At 44.3% G+C, this 20,124-nt stretch overlaps 1 long non-coding RNA gene across 1 annotated transcript in view; it reads right to left on the bottom strand.

Annotated features, from left to right (window-relative positions):
• Positions 1-20,124, bottom strand: part of LOC132461518 (uncharacterized) — a 76,857-nt gene that overhangs the window by 28,489 nt on the left and 28,244 nt on the right. The window lies entirely within an intron of this gene.

The following is a 20,124-nucleotide window of genomic DNA, read 5'->3' as shown; positions in this document are numbered from 1 at the left end:
CATCCACACACACAAACACACACAAAAACACACACACACACACACACACACACACACACACACACACACACACACACACACACACACACACACACACACACACACACACACACACACACACACACACACACACACACACACACACATACACACACACATACACATACACACACAAACAAATACCAAAGCAATGTGGTTCTAGATCTATTGTATGTGTATACTTACAATAGATATACAAAAAATAAAGTGGACTAGGGCAACAGCATTTTAGCACGCCAGAATTACATTTATGTGCATTATAACAGAACAACAAACAAAGCAACTCTTTTTTTGTAATAAAATAAATAAAAAAGCATCTTACTGCCTTCTGATATCAACTATCAAAATTTCCAACAGTCGCTGTTATTATCACAGACATTGAATATTTCCCCTGCATTACAACGACCAGACACTCTGACCTGACATTAACAACTCCCTCGGGCGTCTTGTTTGTAATCCAAAACACATAACAAACAGACACTTAACCTATGCCCCACCAAACAAGACACCCAAGGGGGCTTGTAATGTATGTTGACCACACACACACAGATCACATTTCTTGAACCTTAAAGTTAAAATGCGAAGATAGAAAATAAACAAAAAGGAAAAGATTGGCGCTGGATGGGCCACTCCTCCGAGAGACTGGAGACGCTGATCTTGGTTGAGCTAAACATTTCCACCCAGTTGCGGCCCGTCCACTGTCCTCAGCACATTCCATGATCGCATAACCACAACACAAACGGCGTTAGGGGCCATGCTTTCCCACCGTCGCTGACCCAGTCCCAGCATCCAGACCGTTCCCTGGACGCCGGTGGTACAGAGTCCGGCTGCAGCTGCACAGAAAACAGATGCGTGGATTCTCCATCGTTGTCGTGTGTGTGTGTGTGTGTGTGTTGTTAGGTTCTCTTAATGTTAAGGGAGGGAGAATGGGAAAAGTTGGAACAAGTAGATAGGGTTTGGGCTATTTGGGGGGGTGGGGGGGGGGTGGTGGATGAGGGGAAACTGGTGATGTGGAAATTAGGTTGTTTGACTCATCGCCAAAAAGAAACTGATTCGATCCCCCAAACTCCACAGCCTAAGCTTTGAGTCTTTGAGAAGGATGTCTTTCCCCTACCTGCGTCTTAATGACCTGTATCTGAATTCACGTTTTGAAAACAATCCGCTCAATAGTAATGAGACTCGGCACTATGTTACAGGGTACCGTTTTCATTTAACTGTTCACACAATCATGGGGAAATGCCCCGACAAAAGATACATATTAAGCAAAGGTCAGATCTACATTAACACTGGTCTTGGCATCGCCATAGTTTGGTTCATCATTTGGGAACATGCGGCAGCAGTTCCTCAACTCTTGTAGTCCGCTCCCGTTTTGCTAAAGAAACTCACTTGCAGACGATGAGTGATGGAACCCTGGGTGTGTCAACACGATGATGACCTTGTTTAGGGTCACCACAGACGGGTCGAAGATGAGTTGTTCCCTGAGTAAGAGATACACATCGCGGTTTTGTGTTTACACAAACGGACGGACACCAAGGAGAATGTGCGTCAGGGGTCAGCTGATGGTTAGCCAGCCCGCTGATGGTTAGTCAGCTGATGGTTAGTCAGGGGATAGGTTACAGGACTAAGAGGTGATTCACACTCATAGCTCTCTTGAAGAGACAGAGTTTTGAAATCCCCCTCCCCATATGTGATCAATCATCATGGATGAATAATCAACCAATCATAATCCCCATAGAAACTTGATTTGAACTAGAATTGACAAATAATTGCGATCTCCAACAGAAATTCCACAGAAATGTACAAAAGTAATGACACGTTGTAGCTGACAATAGACAAATCCTGTCTGTATTACCTCATCTACGTCATAGATCAAACAGTTTCATCCAATCAGTGAAGATCTGCTTTCAAGGGCCATGGAAGTTTGGATGGCAGTTTTGTTGATGTTTTTAACTACAGGAACCATGTCAGGACAGCATGTTGCAGGTGAAATATATTTCAATATTTTGAGAAATTTGGCCTAACCTACTGGTTCACACAATCTATTTCAACGCAACCCATAGTCCAGTGGTCCCTCTATCACCCCAGGAACTGGATGGATGTCGGAATAACTGATTTGGTTCTCAACAGATGTGCATTGGACAGATGTGGTGTTGACAGTGCAGGGGGGGTATGCTGAATCAGCAGCGTTCTCCAGGGCCAAGCTTCCACAAAGCTTTGGGATATTCCAAAATAGAGTTTGTCCTATTTCCATGGCGATATGGTATTCGTTTTTGTTTGAATTATTTCCTGTTTTGAGCTTGGGAAATTCGTACAGGAGTTCTGCTTGGTGCATCAAGGTCTGCTGGGTTTCCCCTCTTTAGTCCTAGTTTGTGTTCCATGTACATTTTTCACCAACGATTGGCATGCCAACATACTTTTATTCAGCGTGAATCTATGTTTATCTCATGGAGGATCATGATGTGTGACGTTTGAGGGAGCCATCTTCCCAGTATGAAGATGTGTGGAACTTCAAGGAGGTTGTTAGTATGAGCCCTTCCAACCAATGAGAGAGAAGTCACCTCCAGTGCTTTAAGGACATGTATACATGTGTAACACATAGGTTAGGGAACATGGTGCCAAGGATGGTAAACATTCGTGTAGCGGAACAGGACTTGTACTGTCCTCTGATGACGCTCATGTCCTGCAGATCGCTCACAAGGCTGTTGGACACCACGCCCGATTTAACAGCGAACCAACATTGTACCGGGAGTTAGCAAAGAAAACGTGCGCATATGAATTTCATGTGCATTTAATCAGTAGGGAAGACACAGGCCAAAGGATTGGGCAAGAAAAGCAGACTTATGTTTGGCCACATCTAAAAGACACTCTGAGCTCGTCCACGTTCCTGGAGACACTTAAAAAACCACACATTAGCGGTTAAAATATGAATGTGAGACACACACGATGAGAAGCTGTCAGCCTCTGATGTTGAGGATTGATGAGCAGACATTAGGACATGAGGCTGCTCTTATTGGTTGTCCTGAACACGGTGGGTTACACAACCAAATCTTGTTTGAGGAGCATTACATCTGCCAGGCAAGCTGAGCAAAAGGGAAAGTTAAAATGTGGAGATTGCCAAGTATGTGGTGCTTGGCTGTTTATGTAAGGGCTGCTTAATTTTGATACATTTCGTATCTCAGAATACATGGCATTAAGTCGTTAATTAGAGAAGTGCTAGCCTGGTTCTACCAGACTCTCGTACTTCATTTCATTTGCACAGAGAGTCTGGACCTACTCAATTGACTAACGTTAAAGGGGACATATTATGAAAACAGCACTTTTCCTGCGATTTGGGGTGTTGTTGTGGGTAGATGGTGCTCCCACACGCATACAAACTTTGAAATAAGTCTGTACATGATTTTTTGAATGACATACGCATTTCTGGAAGCAGCCCGCCTCCAGCCCCCTCATACGTAGGAAGGGGGCACATTTGAATATTACCTCCCACTTCCCCACTCCCCTCCAATCAGAGCATCGCTAAGATTGTGTGGACCAGCGGACGAGCAGGGGGGGAACTCGGCGCTAGCCCTGCAGCTAAGCTCCGGGAGTACAATCCCTTTCTCTGGTGCCGAGCTCACCCCGCCAGAGCTGCCGCCGAAGGGAAGTCGGGAGGAGGAGAGGAGACACATAGAGTAGAAAGGGATTTTACTCCCGGAGCTGAGCTGCGGGACTGCCGCCGAGCTACCCCAGCCGGAGCTGCTCGTCCGCTGGTCCAGACACCTAGCTTTGGCGCCAGCTCCCGAAGTACACCGCCCGAGCTGCCGGAATGCGGACGGACGGCTTCGACGGCGGCCGGCAGCTCCGGCGCGGGGAGCTCGGAGGCAGTCTGGCAGCTCAGCTCCCGGAGTACAATCCTTTTCTTCTCCATGTCGCGGTTCATGGACTTCAGAGAGTCAAAGCCAAAGTTCCTTTCCCCCAATTCTTCTCAACCATGGCCGAGATATCCCCCACTACCAGTCTTTACTTGTGGAAGTACCACAGATGTCAGACACAGTCTTTATTATTCATAATATCGTCCGAGGTGCACATAGCTATTGGCCGTGATATTAGATCGATTATATTAATACCCGTATATAATATTATTATTATGTTGTATTATATAACATAGATATAGAGCTCCAGGAGTCAGCAAACGGCAACAATCCCTTCTCCTCCATGCTGTGGTTCAGTCTGACAGCTCATTGGTCAATGGGCAGCAGCTCATTTGCATCAACGCTACAGACACCAGAAACAGCGCATTCTGAAGGGATTGAAACAGAGGGGAATAGCGGTAGACGATATCTTTTTTCCTAAAAGCTATTTCCAGCAAACAGCTTCAAAAACATGTTTTCTGGAACTCAAATACTATGTTTACTTGTTGGGAAAACCCCATAATATGTCTCCTTTAACTCACTTGAAGGCGGGTGCCTGTTGAAGTTTAAAACTATTGGATCTGCCCAGTGCCACTCTGGATCTGCCATAACCAATCGTGAACGCTAAAACTTGTTGTCGATTGTGGAACCAACATGATTGTTTACGATGGAAAAAACATCATAGAACATGGTGTGCACACAGTGGAATCGTTAGTTCCAATGATCCTGCTTTCAACATTTGACATTTCAACAACATTCAATTAAACCCACAAAATTCTCTTCTGTGTTTGAAGGCCCCCCAAATGTATTCACCCTCTTTTAACACCAAGGTAAACGTGTAAAGTTACGGAAGTTTCTAAAGCCACGATTTATACTTAATTAAGATGAGGAAACATAACCAAGAGTGACTGATTGGCCGCCTCTGTTAAAGCCCCATGAAGCTATACTCTGTACCTATCTGGTATTGGGAATAGTATACGGCTTTAATTAAATCCAAATGGTGCTGAACGCTGCCAGCTTTATAGACCCCAGCCTGGCCAAGCCTTGGCGCCTGTGAGCTCAACACACTTTGTTTCATCTGCTACATCACATTTAAAAACAACTGATTCTGACATGCTGACTACGTGAATGACAATTCTCAGCTATGTTAAAGTGTAAGATACAGATGCAGCAGTTTATGAAGAGGATCATTTTACACAACGTAATACATTTTCATTGGAAAATGCAGAGCAGTGCAAAATGCAAGATGCATCGTTAATTGGAAGCAGGGAAAACCTATTGTATAATTTATTGTTGCCAGGATTGTTTTTTCTTTGTATTTCTTTGAGGATCAAAAGCAGAGATTTCATTGCAAATGTAACCGACAAAAGAATATAGCCTCAACACTATATCCATTGCTTTATAGTTTGACAGAAAGAACAAAATGTTCTACTGTAATAAAAACCATATAAAGTCAAAATGTATAGTAACAAAAGTGTAATTATTTTTCTCAAATTAAAATGACCATTATGATGAGAGCTTTTACACCTTGATTTAAAACAAATGGAAAACTCAAAACGCTTTTACTCTAACTGGCACATTAATGCTCACTAAAAGAGGAAAGACAGTTGTACATTATAACTGAGCACATCTTACAAAATGCATTGTTTGGCAAGACATATTCCTTGTATTTCTCCTCTCTCTCTCTCTCTCTCTCTCTCTCTCTCTCTCTCTCTCTCTCTCTCTCTCTCTCTCTCTCTCTCTCTCTCTCTCTCTCTCTCTCTAGAAGACATGAGTTAGAAGGCCTACATCTCAAAGTGACACATTGTTCAGGGGTTAGCTATGGGCAAACATGGGTTCCCACTGTAGTTTCCTTTGAAAGGCAAGCTTGCACCATATGGTTAGTATAGCTCTTCAGCTCAATGTAGAAGGAAAGCACGTGGTGATGCTGGCCAGGGTATAGTTTCGTAGTTAGGGTGTCAACTGACTCTGGGCAGAAATTATCTGGGTCCGATCCCCCAATGTGTGCAGCTTACGTGTAAGCATCCTTGAGCAAGAAACCTTAGCCATACCTGCTCCTTAACAATTACCTTTCTGTTTAATCCCTGCATGTTGCTTTTGATAAAAGTGTCTACCAAAGGACCTAAAGGACAATACAGGTATTGCTGCTAAAGACCATCAAAGCCTATCTCCTGGCTTCACTAAAACATATGTTGCTAATCCGTATTATTCCTCAAAATCCCTTTGTTTTTCAGAATATAGCTAGGAGCAGTTTGCGTAAATGTGCCTGCCAAGAATGGAATCAATGGGAATATAGAACCGGTTAGTACCCTAGCACACTGGTGATATTTTATTATACACTTATATACTTATTATAGGAATATTCCCTGTTATGTTGGCCACTGATGACAAATACTTCTAGGACATCTTCTCTGAGACAATGGGGTGCAACCTGATTCTTATAGGGAAACTTTGACAGGAACACTAAAAACGGAGGAACAAAGGTGGGGGGGACTGATTGTGGAGAGCTCCGGCCCCCTAGCCAATTTAATTTGCAATACACTAATGGAAGAAGTGGACACTTCTGCAAGGATGTAACACAGCTAAAGGAGTCTTTGTTTGGCCCACGTATCAGACTTTGTGATTACAGTGCCAATGGAAACACCTTTCAATTAGAGAGAGGAAGAGCGATATATCGAGGTGCAAGGAGAATGTATGCCTTCAGTACTATATAAGAAATTATATAAACAAAGTCTATGTAATTTGTATATAATGATATGTTATGCCGGAAAATATGAAAGTGAGCAATGCTGAATGACATGCTGACCTGCTAAATACCAAATGCTGAGCAGAATCCATTCAAAGGAATTATTTTTTGACATTGGTGACTGACGTTTCTTAAGCCATGAGGGACCGTTATGATGGTTTGATCACCCAGACCATTAACAGGGATAATAGTACTGATGACTTGTTGAAAAAATCCATCTGTATTCCAGTTCTATTGACAAAGTGTGTCTGCTGTTACACAGGAACATATGATGCGAACAAGGCGCGGCTGGATGCGTTGATGTATTCTTCTGCTAAGAATGCTCAGCAGAAACTGACCCCGATGGCCTGTACTGCCTTCAAAAGCAAGACAAGGCAAACCTGCACATGTCCACGTCCACTTATGGAGAGAAGTCCCCGGGGTTGATAGACTACAGGTGACCTGATGTTAAACCCTCACTGTGTGCTCGCCGGTGCACCTCCGTGCACGGTGTGTCCATCATCTGTAGTCATATTCCTCTCAGGACATCGAGTGGTTAAGAAACCACTCTTGGGTTGAATTTAGAATACATCAATCAAGGGGGGAATCCCAATGATGAGAATAATTTAGATTCCCCCCTTAAAGCGCCGCTCTTTGGTTGAATTTAATATGCATCCATCAAGGAGGGGAACCTCAATGATGAGAATCGTTTACACTATAACTTTGACCACATTTTGTTTTTGGACTGTAGAACAAAAACATGGCTTTTCACAGCAGCAAGAAGACGTTTACAAAACAAAAAACCGAAATCCATTCCACATGCAGGAATTCACACAACACGCCGCCACATCGCGTTTTCATTGGGGTTTCTTCGATTACCTTGGTGTCTTTGTCAATTAGTCGTCCAACACGGGCACTAATTGGACAATTAAAACCAAAGGGGCCAAGGAGAAATGAGCGCAAACAAAGTGTGAAATCGTTGCCCTGCATAATTGGAACTCACACGCATATTACTTACAAACACGTAAGCCATCTCATGGCAATGTTTTGAATTCCTTGAGCAAAGCTGACAGGGGGAATCAGTACAGCACATGCCTGTTTAGCTACAGTGCAGCCGCTGTCAGGAACATAACTCAAGCAAGGGAAAATAGCCACGTTTTAGCCCTGACCCAGATCCCGTTCCCATGCACATGCAGTGAGAAGCGGAGGTTCTGGGCCGGCTGAACTCGGCCGCAGTCAAGCGGTAACAACACACTTCCACAGGTGTTGACTGACTTCTGCATGTTGGGTTTATTTAAGACAAATGCCCCTGCAGGGCTTCTTAACCCACCCTTAAACCACTTTTCTTTTGTGGGCACATTTTATACCACAAGGTGCCCTCAAGTTAAGTGGAATATTTGTGTGGGAACCATTCAGATTTAGAGTTGAATCTGATACCACAGTTCTCTCCTGAGGGTACTTACTTACTTACATATCCAAACATTCTCGCAGTAAGTCCTGAGGTCTGCCATTTTTAAATCTGCTTGTTTATATTAATCATATTTTAGTGGTAGCAGTGGTATGTTCTCATGTTTTCATGGAACCAAGGCAACACAAATCTGAGAACATTCTGGAAGCCTCTTGTGACAGCTGCCACAAACCCTAATGGAAACGGACATCTTCAAAAATATTGGAAGTTGGAAATATTGGAAATTACTGACATCTTTAATTTAGTTTTTCTTATCAAGATAATTACTTTTCTGGAAGAGTAGAAGCAGCAAGAGCCTAATGCTCAAACTCAGAACGCAAATGCTTGCCGTTTTTATGAGGAGAAGATGAACAAACAGATGGATCTTCAAAGCATTCAGTTGCACAAGCCAAAGACTTCCACTGCACTCCTCCAGTCCATAAACAAGAGCACTGTATTAGTGAAGAACACACCGGCATGTGTTTATCATTCTCAGTGTGTCGCGTGCATGCATGAGGAGCATTTCAAATTGATAAACTCAAACATAGATTGAAGATTACATTTTCGAGTCCTTAAGGGAAGTAAAGATAAAAATGGTAATTAAGTGCACTTTAGGCAGAAGAGTACCATTACATAAGAGACACTCTTGTCCAATCCCAAACGATGTGGGTCTGAAAGACAAAGACCCCGGGTGTAGCCTTCTCTCCCCTGTGAGTTGTTTATGGCTCTTCTGGCGCTAACACCAGGGCTGCGTTGACAAGTGTTGACAATCCCGAGCAATGAATTTCAACTCAGGAAGCCACACCACCTGCCCACCATCCATTTGGATGACTGCTTGTGCAATGCACACCCATTAGTGACCTGTGTAACTTAGTTATATTTTAAAGGGGCAGGTTGCAGCAAGCCATCTCCCGCTCTCCCCTTCCCATCCCCCCCCCCCTTCCCATCCCCCTTCCCCCCCCCCCCCCCCCATCCCCACCCCCATCCTTCTGTTGACAGGAGCCCCACTCAACCCTCACCTCCGTACCAATCAGGGGTGAGACGCTCTCAGCCGCCGTGCTGTGCAAGCGGAGGGCAGCTGCTGACCTCAGCCGGCCCGGGCTACGGGGACCTGTGAGGGCAGTCGTCAATGCCGGCACTGGCCTCTGGAGAGAGCACTTTACGGCCCATCAGAAGCTGAAGTACGGTGCACTTTGCCGCATTCTTAGCCTCTGGCTATTACACACTCCTCCACCACTCAAGAACTCCCCAACATCCACCAACTGAGACATTCCTGCCGTGACGCGCGCACGCGCACGCACACACACACACACACACACACACACACACACACACACACACACACACACACACACACACACACACACACACACACACACACACACACACACACACACACACACAAATACACACAAGTGCAGCGACGCACACAAACAACATTCTCTGGTCTTCTTCTTAGACACCCAGATCCATCTTGGTCTTCGTTTCTTGGCATCATCTACATCATCATCTTCATCAGACTAATTGAGTTTGGTTCAACACTTGTTGCTTGTATAGCGGAAGAATGAGCAGATTCTTGGAAAGCCTTAATAACATACCAGTCATCCTGGGATGCATTAAATATACTCCCTATGCATATGGCACACATTTATACACTTTCGGTGCTGTGTCAAAGTGTCTGTTATGCTTATGTGTCATTTTTGGCCACATCTGCACACAGCAGTCTGTCTGGCAAGCCCTAAACATAAGGTACAACATTACAAATGTTATTTAACATCACCACTTCTTCAAAAACGAGCCACCCCTATGGAAAAATAATGCAGAAACGATCAGCGTATAAAAACATAGCTCTGTCAAAAGGGTGCTCTAAGAGGGGGCTAAGGGATATAGAGTACTACTCTTCAAAAACACCTCTTTTATCACCTCTTTAATGGCTATTGGCTGTGATCTGTCTTCTATGCAATGTAACTTTAATGGGCTGTACGATTGACAACGTTATGTCATTTTTATCGGTGTTAGAGATGACATTATCTTCATGTGTCTTCTGAGGCACCAAGACAGGTACAAAACAGTGTGTACTGGAATGCGCCCCCAACCTAAATATGCTATTACTGAACTCGATATTGTGGGAAAAATAAAATCCTATTTATAATTACATTTGTAAAGATCAAATGTCTATTCATTAAAATAATCATTGATTGGGTGCATGGCTTCTACCTGTTCGTTATGTTTATTAATGATAGCATTGAAAATATTATTCAATAAATGCTTACTCCTGGACAACTGGTTACCCAAATCCAGATTCAAAACCCCCTTTTTAACCAGGCTCTTCATCACCATAACAACTGAGTGTTGACGTGGACGTAATGTTTTGTGATGACGATCACAAAACCACAGACCTTGCATTGCCATGTGTACATGCTCCATATTGCTGTTCACTTGTTCCATCATCTAGAGTCTAGATGATGGAACAAGTGTGTGTGTGGGTCTAGATTCTAGGCGCGCACACACACACACACACACACACACACACACACACACACACACACACACACACACACACACACACACACACACACACACACACACACACACACACACACACACACACACACACACACACACACACACACACACACACACACACACACACACACACACACACACACACACACACACACACACACACACACACACACACACACACACACACGTTACTCCTCCCCTCAACATTTCCAGGAAACTGGAGTAAAGAAAAGCCTGAGAGGAGAGCTAATTCATTGAATCATATGTTGTGTTACTCAATCAGCATAGTTTTTACTGACTAAGGAGATCCAGAAGTCAAATAAAACCGGGAACTTCCATCTAAGTGGCTCCAGTGACATTGGTCACAGCACATTCAATCAGTACATAACATCTCCACATCCCATCTCTACGTCAACATATTCACATCTCTACATTACATCTGTACATCACATCTCTACACCACATCTCACCATCAACATCTCTACATCACATCTCTACATCACATCTCTGCATCACATTTCACCATAAACATCTCTGCATCACATCTCTACACCACATCTCACCATCAACATCTCTACATCAACATCTCTACATCAACATCTCTGCATCACATCTCTACATCACATCTCTACATCACATCTCTACATCACATCTCTGCATCACATTTCACCATAAACATCTCTGCATCACATTTCACCATAAACATCTCTGCATCACATCTCTACACCACATCTCACCATCAACATCTCTACATCACATCCCTACATCACATCTCTGCATCACATCTCCACATCAACATCTCTAAATCACATCTCTACATAACATCTCTGCATCACATCGACATCTCTACATCACATCTCTGCATCACATCTCTGCATCAACCACTCCACATCAACATCACATATCTACAGAAGATAACTAAACACTATCTTCACATTAACATCTCTACATCTACGCCTCCACATCACCATCCCAACATCAAATCTCTACATAACATGTCATCCTTGCGTAACACATTCAAAGGATCATGTCTCCACAGGGGGTGAAAATGTAAACCTTGTTTCAGCAGGAAACCAACTCATATTCAAAGAACTGTAAAAAGACCAAAAGAAGACAAACAAACTGACTAGATCTATTAAATGTACTTTAATTGGGCAGGACAAACCTTAATGAGAAAAATATGCTTGTTGTTTTGAGGCCACCTGGTATTTTCGATGTTTCACGATTCGCCAACAACCCACATTGTGTCACTAGCAACAAAACATGACCAAACTATTTGAAGAGAAGGTCATAATGAAATAGTAGTTAAAATTACAATCCCTGCTTATAATTTTAACAGTTTCCGGAGTTCAGCATTCAGAGGTTTCGAAAAGTTTTGATATCTTTGAAATATATATGTTTTAAATATTGTATGTACAAAATACAACTATTGGATGGATGGATGGATCTTGGTGTGGGACACATTTTATAGAAACACTTTGAACTCAGTTAATTATTTTCAGGTTTTTATGATCCACTTCCATGGGTCTTACTTCAAAGAAATACCTATACAACAATGTAATGTTTGGAGTTCAAAAGCAGACCGTATTGTTGACCCTTCGAGGTCGCGTCGAGGTGTTTTTTCAACACAGTCATCTCCAAGACGCCCAAGCCTGTGGAGTCTAACGCCTGTGTTGTGAAAGGTCAGCAAAATGAAGCCTACATCAACTGCAGACATCGGGGAGTCCTCTCCTCGCTCTGTGAATCAGTCATCCAAGGGGCACCTTGTTTCTCCTGCACGAGCCCCAGACATGGTCTGAAGTTTCACATGATCTCAGTGCCCCCCACCCCACCGCATCCAACTTTTACACCATAATCACAAACAGACACAAGGCCTTAGGCCCTCCCCCCATATAAAGTCAAGACGTAATTCTACATGGCACCGTGGGGATGCTTAGGGAGGCAGTCAGAGCCCTTTGAAGAGAATTCCCAGGGACTATTTGTCGTATTGGTACTTTTTTCGAAAGTGGCCGCATGTTCGCAAAGATAATTGGTAACACGTATCGTCGGGTCATGCAACATGTCAAGCCAAGTGTGAGCCTGTGTTCATGTCCATGACCCATGCACGTTTAACATGGATCCATATGTAAGCACCAGCGGAAGCCTGCAACAGTGATCCTGCAAAAGGTATGCCGTTATACCAAACATTGGTTCTTGGCAAGAATGAATCTCCCGACGTTCCTTTGCTAAACGGTAAATGGACTGCATTTATATTGCACTTTTCTAACCAGGAGCCCGTCAAAGAACTGAATATTGTGCTCTATATTATGCTTAATAAAGAGCAGAAGGCCCGTTAATTACAAAAGACAGGACAGAGACATTATTATTTATAGCAATTGGCTCATGACGCAGGAGAACCTCAAACACCCCAACCAGGGCCGTGAACGTTCTGTGCCTTCAAATATCAAGAAGTCCTTTGACTTGCGTCATCGCGTCAATCTTCTCCCCAAGAATCTGTCAACACAGCGAGGGAAGCGATCTAGTGGGAGTTTGCCAAGCAGCTCCAGAGTCTCCTCCAAGACGGAGATCAAAGAGACGCCACATGGCTTGCAGGACGGAGAACATGTTTCATCCATGTAAAGAAAGCTCTGGCGTACCTTCCGCTCTCCATTCAGAGACACCTGATAGTGCTTTGAAACTAGCCAAGTGCGAGAGATTGACTTATGAGGAAAACAAATGGGGGGGGTTGGTCCAGTGACAGCAGGTTGGGATAAGGAAATGTGTTAATACACATCTATAAATTCCAAGTTATATATGGAGTACTCCAAAGAAAGGACTGTGTTTGGCTAAATCAAGTGAAAACGATGACTTTTAAACTAATTTTCAGGGACTTTATAATGACAAACAAGACGGACGGACAGCCCAGATCCTCCCGTATCTTCCATAACCCACCTCACGTCTTCTCTTCCCTTTTGAGACCCCCACACACACGCACGCACACGCACACGCACACACACACACGCACACACACACACACACACACACACACACACACACACACACACACACACGCACACACACACGCGCACACACACACACGCACACACACACACACACACACACACACACACACACACACACACACACACACACACACACACACACACACACACACACACAAACACACACACATATTAACCCTCAACACCTGCAACCGCCATATAAAACCCCCAACAGAACAGGCAGACAACAACAAAGACGTCATGCTCTTCATGTGCGACCTCACCACATCACCTTGAGATGACTGTGCAGGGTGACGGACCGAGGGAGTTCCACCCAGCAAAGCCAACCCCACTCAGGCTTAATCTGTCCCTCCGACACCCTACTCCCTTCACATCGGGACTCCAGAAGCTCCCTTATGGTCCTCCGTGTACGACCGTTTTATGGGCCGGGCGCTACCGGCTCCACGCCATTCTAAACACCTGTATTATAAATCATGGTGAGCTACTCTGAGGTGTTACATCCCCCAGCGGGCCTCTCTCGGTAGGGCCTCACGGCTGGAGATAGGGGCTGGGCTGGGCGGAGGAGGAGGGGGAGCATGCCGCTGGTCTGAACCAGGGGGTGGGTGGGATTCGGCAGCTGGAGCATCAATGCACCGGATGAACAGCCCAGGTGTGATGGGAGCAGAATGTGGATTAAAGGGTGGGGCCGGGCTGAGATGATTTACTATTAGGATTTTTATGATGATAATGATTCTTATTGTTTTTTTTACCCCAGAAGGAGATTTGGACAGACGAACTGCACCAGAAGTGATAAATCATTAGGATGCACTTTGGTAGACATCCCACAGGGGATTCATGTATCGGTACTAGGCGAGGAGTGAGATGCCCTGACTGGGGTATCATTCCAAATGTGCGGTTTTCTTGTGTCTTCAACCACAGTAGAAGTGTAACATGTGACCATATACCCATAATGACCTTAGCAACGATTGAAAGATTTTTTTTGTCAACGTTTGGTGGAATCAGTCGCAAGAGATAGTTGACAAAGGCCAGAGCCCAAAACAAGCATTCCTTCAAAGCTACCTCTCGAACCTTTAACACATGCAAGGTGCTTTGGATGAAGGTGATTAAATTGAATGTGAACATTATGGTGGCCATCTTGAAGCGTTGCTTAATTCTGTGGGATATTTGTAACGTCAACATTACAGCCTCATGTTCAGCTCTCACAGTGTGCCACTAAACCCTGGACTGGAAGCAATCAAGCCAAGCCCAAATAATAGTCAAGGAACGGCGTTGAAGGCAGAGGCAGAACATGCGATTTCAGGCAGAAAAAATTGGTTCTGCATGGAAATGACCTCATAAATTCTAATCTCTATTACGTCTTAAAAAACACTTTAAAAGCAAATACATCTCCGGCATGTTTCACCAAGAGAGAGGTCAGTGCATGAGAAGGACCTTGGAAAACACCAATGCATTCTAGGTCCTCCGGGACGGTGTGGTTTGGGTTCCAATGAAGCACACCGGCTCGAGAAAATCCCGCTCTGCAGAGCCAACTGTTAATGCAAACCCTTCGAATCTACAGCAGAAACAAAAGAGAGAGTTGGAGCAAGATGCTTGTGTGTGTGTGTGTATGCGTGCGTGTGTGTGTTTGTGTCAGTGTGTGTGTGTGTGTGTGTGTGTGTGTGTCTGTGTGGGCCTCAGTACGTGTTTTGGCAAGCCTGCATGTGTGTATGTGTGTTTGTGAGCATTAGTTTAGGTGTATGTGTATGTCTGTTTGTGTGTGTGAGAGTGACAAACAGAGTTTATAGAACCGCACTATTCACAAACTTATCTCTCATGATCCAGTTACATTTTAAGCCCTGGCTTGTTTTTAAAACTGCAGTCAAGCAAGTTGAAGGTTGAAGCGATTGTTTCTGAGTAAAAAGCAACTGTTTTTCATCTAGTGTGCCTACAAATAAAAATGGTGTCTTATTTGCATGTGTTTGTAGTTTTATGGTGAGTTCCTAGACTGGGTAGCCCCGCCCATTCTGCCGGCGATTTGAGTTCGCCCTGCAGAAGTGTATGGAGAAGAGCAATACATTTCTTTCTGCTTCCGATACGTTTTTGCTTTTTCCCCTGGCGCGCTATAAGCAGCCAATTGCGTACAGAGTCATTTGAACTAGGCTCGTTGATCACGCCTCTTGTGCTGAAGAAAATGACAGCAGCTTCCCCAGACCATCGTGCAATCTACGATTGAGCTTGGTCTGGCAATAGCCAGGCTAGGGGGGTTCCACCTTCCCAGGCGTAATGGGGTCACCTTCTCTTGCTCATTATTGAGACAAGGATATTATAGGGAGGGGATCATCAGATTTTTTTTTTTTCAATTTTTTTTCAGAATCAGCATCCATTGCCCATATTAGTATTGTTATTTCATCACTTTTGTGGCTCATCAATCTATTCTTTTTATTCAGGCGACCATATATGCTACCCAAACACTGTGGAAAGACCTTCGAGTGGGTTGGCAGTGGCAGAGACCGAGACAGGTTCAGTCTTACAGTTATAACAAAACAAGCAAGATTTACGTAATTTCTCACATCCATTAAAGAACCGCTTTTGATAAAAGGTATTTATCTGTGCTGTGTATAAAATATATTTTGCTCGTACATTTCATGCACCATTTTTATGTTTAGTAATATTATATAACTACTGTGATAGTTATGTAATACAAACATTGGCATAGGTATTCAGGCTGGCTAAGTCTGACACCAAAAATAATAATATTGTGATTTCAACTTTGGGTCTTGATGTGTTCCCATTAATCCCTCCTAATAGTTTCAGCCAGGTTGCTGAAAAACATAATTAAGAGTTGTTCAGATCATTCCCAAGGAGAACAGTCACATCCCTGGACCAATTATAGCAATTTGTCCAGCAGAGTCCCGGCACGGCCCATGTGGCCGTCAAACCTCATTCCACGCTGCGTTCCTCACATCCAGATGCTAACATTACAGTCAGCCCCACTCCCACACTAATGGGAAGCAGAGAGGGGCAATGTGTTTGATATTTACTTAATATCTCGAATTAATTAATTCCCGTCAGATGATCGACGTTGAACGTCTTCATTCCCTATTCACGTCACAGGTGAAGTTATGTGTTATAGCTGCAGCATGTTAGATAACTGTGGAGCTTGTTTGGTTTAGCATACGCATCTTAACTGTGAAACACTGGATACTTTTTTCCCTCTGTTTTCATGGATATCTGAGAGCTAGCCTTAATTCATGAGATTTGTTGTTGTGTTTACTATTTTCTGCTCTTTATCAGACACTTTAATGCAAAGTGACTTACAGTGGGTTTTATTGACATATCAGTGAGGAGCAGTAGGGGTTGAATGGTAAATGGACTGCATTTATACACCTCTTTTCTAACCAGTGGCCACTCATACCACTTTACAATACCGCCTAACATTCACCCATTCATGCGAACATTCACGAAACGACGGCGGAGTCAACCACGCAGGGCTACAGCCGGCCGGTCGGGAGCAGTCAGGGTTAGGTGACCCGCTCACGGACCCCTCGCCACTGACCTAGCAGGAGCCCGGGGATGCCAGTCAACCCGCTCTACTTTCAGAGCCGCTGTTGCATGTTTTAGGACCGTTAGCCGGCTCAGCGATGCCTACGGGTCCACTGTGAACACGGGGAATGAAACCCAGTACCTTTCAGCTGGAAACCAAAGACCTTCACCGTTACTGCACTACCCAGCACACTGTTGTGTTTTCTCACATGGCTAACGGGGCCGTGCGCTACAGATGATCAAGACCATCTGGTTTCTCCTCATTTATTTGCTATAAAACAAACCTTAAATAGGTCATCGCTGCTTTGCGCTACACTGACAGCCGTGCAGGTATCGGGGCGGGTTCCTCACCGGTGGAGCCATGAGTCAAACTGAACTATGCTTGGAAAAAAAACACCTTTGTTTAAAACACAGGTCGTGCAATCTAATGCGGCAAACCTTGATATGATCGATGCAATATGTTCCAAGGGATGTGTTTTCCAAAGCTCTTCCACTTTTTCAAAACCCTCCTCCAGGTTTGAAGTGGCCTTATTTCAGGTTTTCATCACACAAAAAAATATAGTTTGAAGACACTGCCGCACATTTTAATGAGCTGACTTTAGGCTTCAAAAATTAGTTTGAATGATTTAAGGAAAGAGCCACATTTATTTTTCTACATTTTCGTCCCTATGATGACATCCTCTGAAACCCCATGCTCCATGCCTTTGTGACTTTACACTCGGTAGTGGTGGGCCAATGTTTCACTTTGATACTATAGGTTGCACTACAATTACCGGTGAATGCAGTGAATGCTTGGAAAAACTGCCTAAAACCACTAAAATGTTATTAGTATTTCATCACAAAACAAGGAACAAATGCAAAGCGGGATCATGCACTTCCAGAACGCCACATTCCTGAAACATGATGTAATGCAATCAGCATAACATTTGTGCTGACTTTTCCCGCTCATTTCCAATACCTGTTTCCAGCCCAAGGTTAAAGTGCCATGCCAAAAAACGTTGCAATACAGCCATTAAATACCCATGGCAGCCTGGATATTTAACGGCTGTAGTTTCACTCTGTTACTGGGTTTCCCCTGCACGGGAATCCAAACTGTTTCCCGGTCAGCCAAGAGGAGCGTCTTCAGCCAAATAAAGACTCTGATGATTCTACTGCTGCGTCTCTGAGCAGCAAACAAGTGTGCGAGTCAAGCTGAAACAATATGCGTTATATAAACTAGCCTGTTTCTAGTTTAACCAACAATGTTGAGCTGGGCCTTGAACGTACAGCACTGAGGTTATGGGCTTGTAATGTGACTCCTGTATCCAAAACCCTGGGACACACATAACAGTACTGTCTCTACTGCAGTGGCTGGATTGCATTTGCCCTACAACGTGACGACAGAGATCTACACGTTTGAAATCTGTGTCGTTTTGTTTGCCTTGACAGGTCGTTTGTGAAGCTGCTAGATAAAAATAGACATCACATTTTGGTCCTTGTTCAATTTCTCTGGATCTGCAATGATGAGGAATGAAATCGATTAGCTCCACTAGAATTCAACCCCAATTCTGGCAGTTTGAACAGCGCCTTGTAACTTTACACCTTCAGTGGTGTGCGTGCCCGTGTGTGTGCGTGCAAACTTGTGCACGTATGTCCGTGTGCGTGTGTGTGGGGTTAATGCAGACCCGGGTTCGGTGGGAGCATTCTCCTTTGGGCTTACCAGTTATTAAACTGACAGGTGGTGTCACTTTTTACACATCCTTTGAGGTGCAGCGCCTGTAAACGACGAGCGCGTAGTCAAGCGTTGAAGAAGCCCTTTACTAGCATGTTGCGTAATGCTGGTGTTCGCAGGCACACACACACACACACACACACACACACACACACACACACACAGTCACACACACACACACACACACACACACACACACACACACACACACACACACACACACACACACACACACACACACACACACACACAGTCACACACACACACACACACACACACACACACACACACACACACACACACACACACACACACACACACACACACACACACACACACACACACACACACACACACACACACACACACTAACTAAGCTTATTGTCGGGTCCCTTACCATATTGTGCCTGTCTCAACGCTCTGTTCCTGGGAGGTGTACTCAATGGACGGCAGACTCGGATGGCAACATAAAAAGAAAAAAGGTGCTATAAATCAGAAAAAAAGGAGACAGCTTGACTACATGGGTCCGGAGTACACTGCAGGCTATTCCAGCTCAGAGGCACTGAAATACCTGAAAGTGTGACACACACACACAGTAATTACCAACGTGATTTATAAGCAGAACTCTGCGTTACATACTCATTACCCGCATTGCAGAAAACCATGAAAACACATTATTTCATCTCGAGGATCTTGAGGGAATCCAAGCTTTTCATTGTGCTGGACAATGTGATGCATTACTTTATCTCTCAACATGGAGGGGAGTTCAGCTCTCCAGGCCAGCCGGCGCGGTTAAGACATCTCTCCATGTTGGTCGTTGTGTACCTCAACCTCATAGTTGTGCTCATGTCTCACCATAGGGCCTTCTACTTTTCTCAGAGTGAAATATTTCTCTGCCTTCATCATGGACCTTTTCAGAACATTTCCGCAAAGTCCTATTTGTATTTTGTAGGTCAGTTAGTGTAAGCTTTTATCCACAGTAGGATTTCATCCAAAGTGATTTGGATGGCGATTCAGAGGACTCCTTTCGCATATTTCTCAAGGGAGGGCTGCGGACATGAGGGATCAAACTCAAAACTATTCTGCTGGGGAACCGAACACCCTAGGCTCAGCACTGCCCCGCCCCAGTTAGTCTAACCAACACTGGTTCTAGTTTTTCTAAACACTTTAATGTGAGTCCTCCATCACTTCCGTTCTCATGACATCATGACCCGATGCTGGCACTCTGTATGCTCTGGTGTGTCGCTCTGGGATTCAACTAG

The sequence above is a fragment of the Gadus macrocephalus genome, chromosome 7 (assembly GCF_031168955.1).
Source record: "Gadus macrocephalus chromosome 7, ASM3116895v1".
NCBI lineage: Eukaryota > Metazoa > Chordata > Actinopteri > Gadiformes > Gadidae > Gadus > Gadus macrocephalus.
The sequence above is the reverse complement of the archived record's forward strand: the minus strand, read 5'-3'. Positions and strand labels throughout refer to the sequence as shown.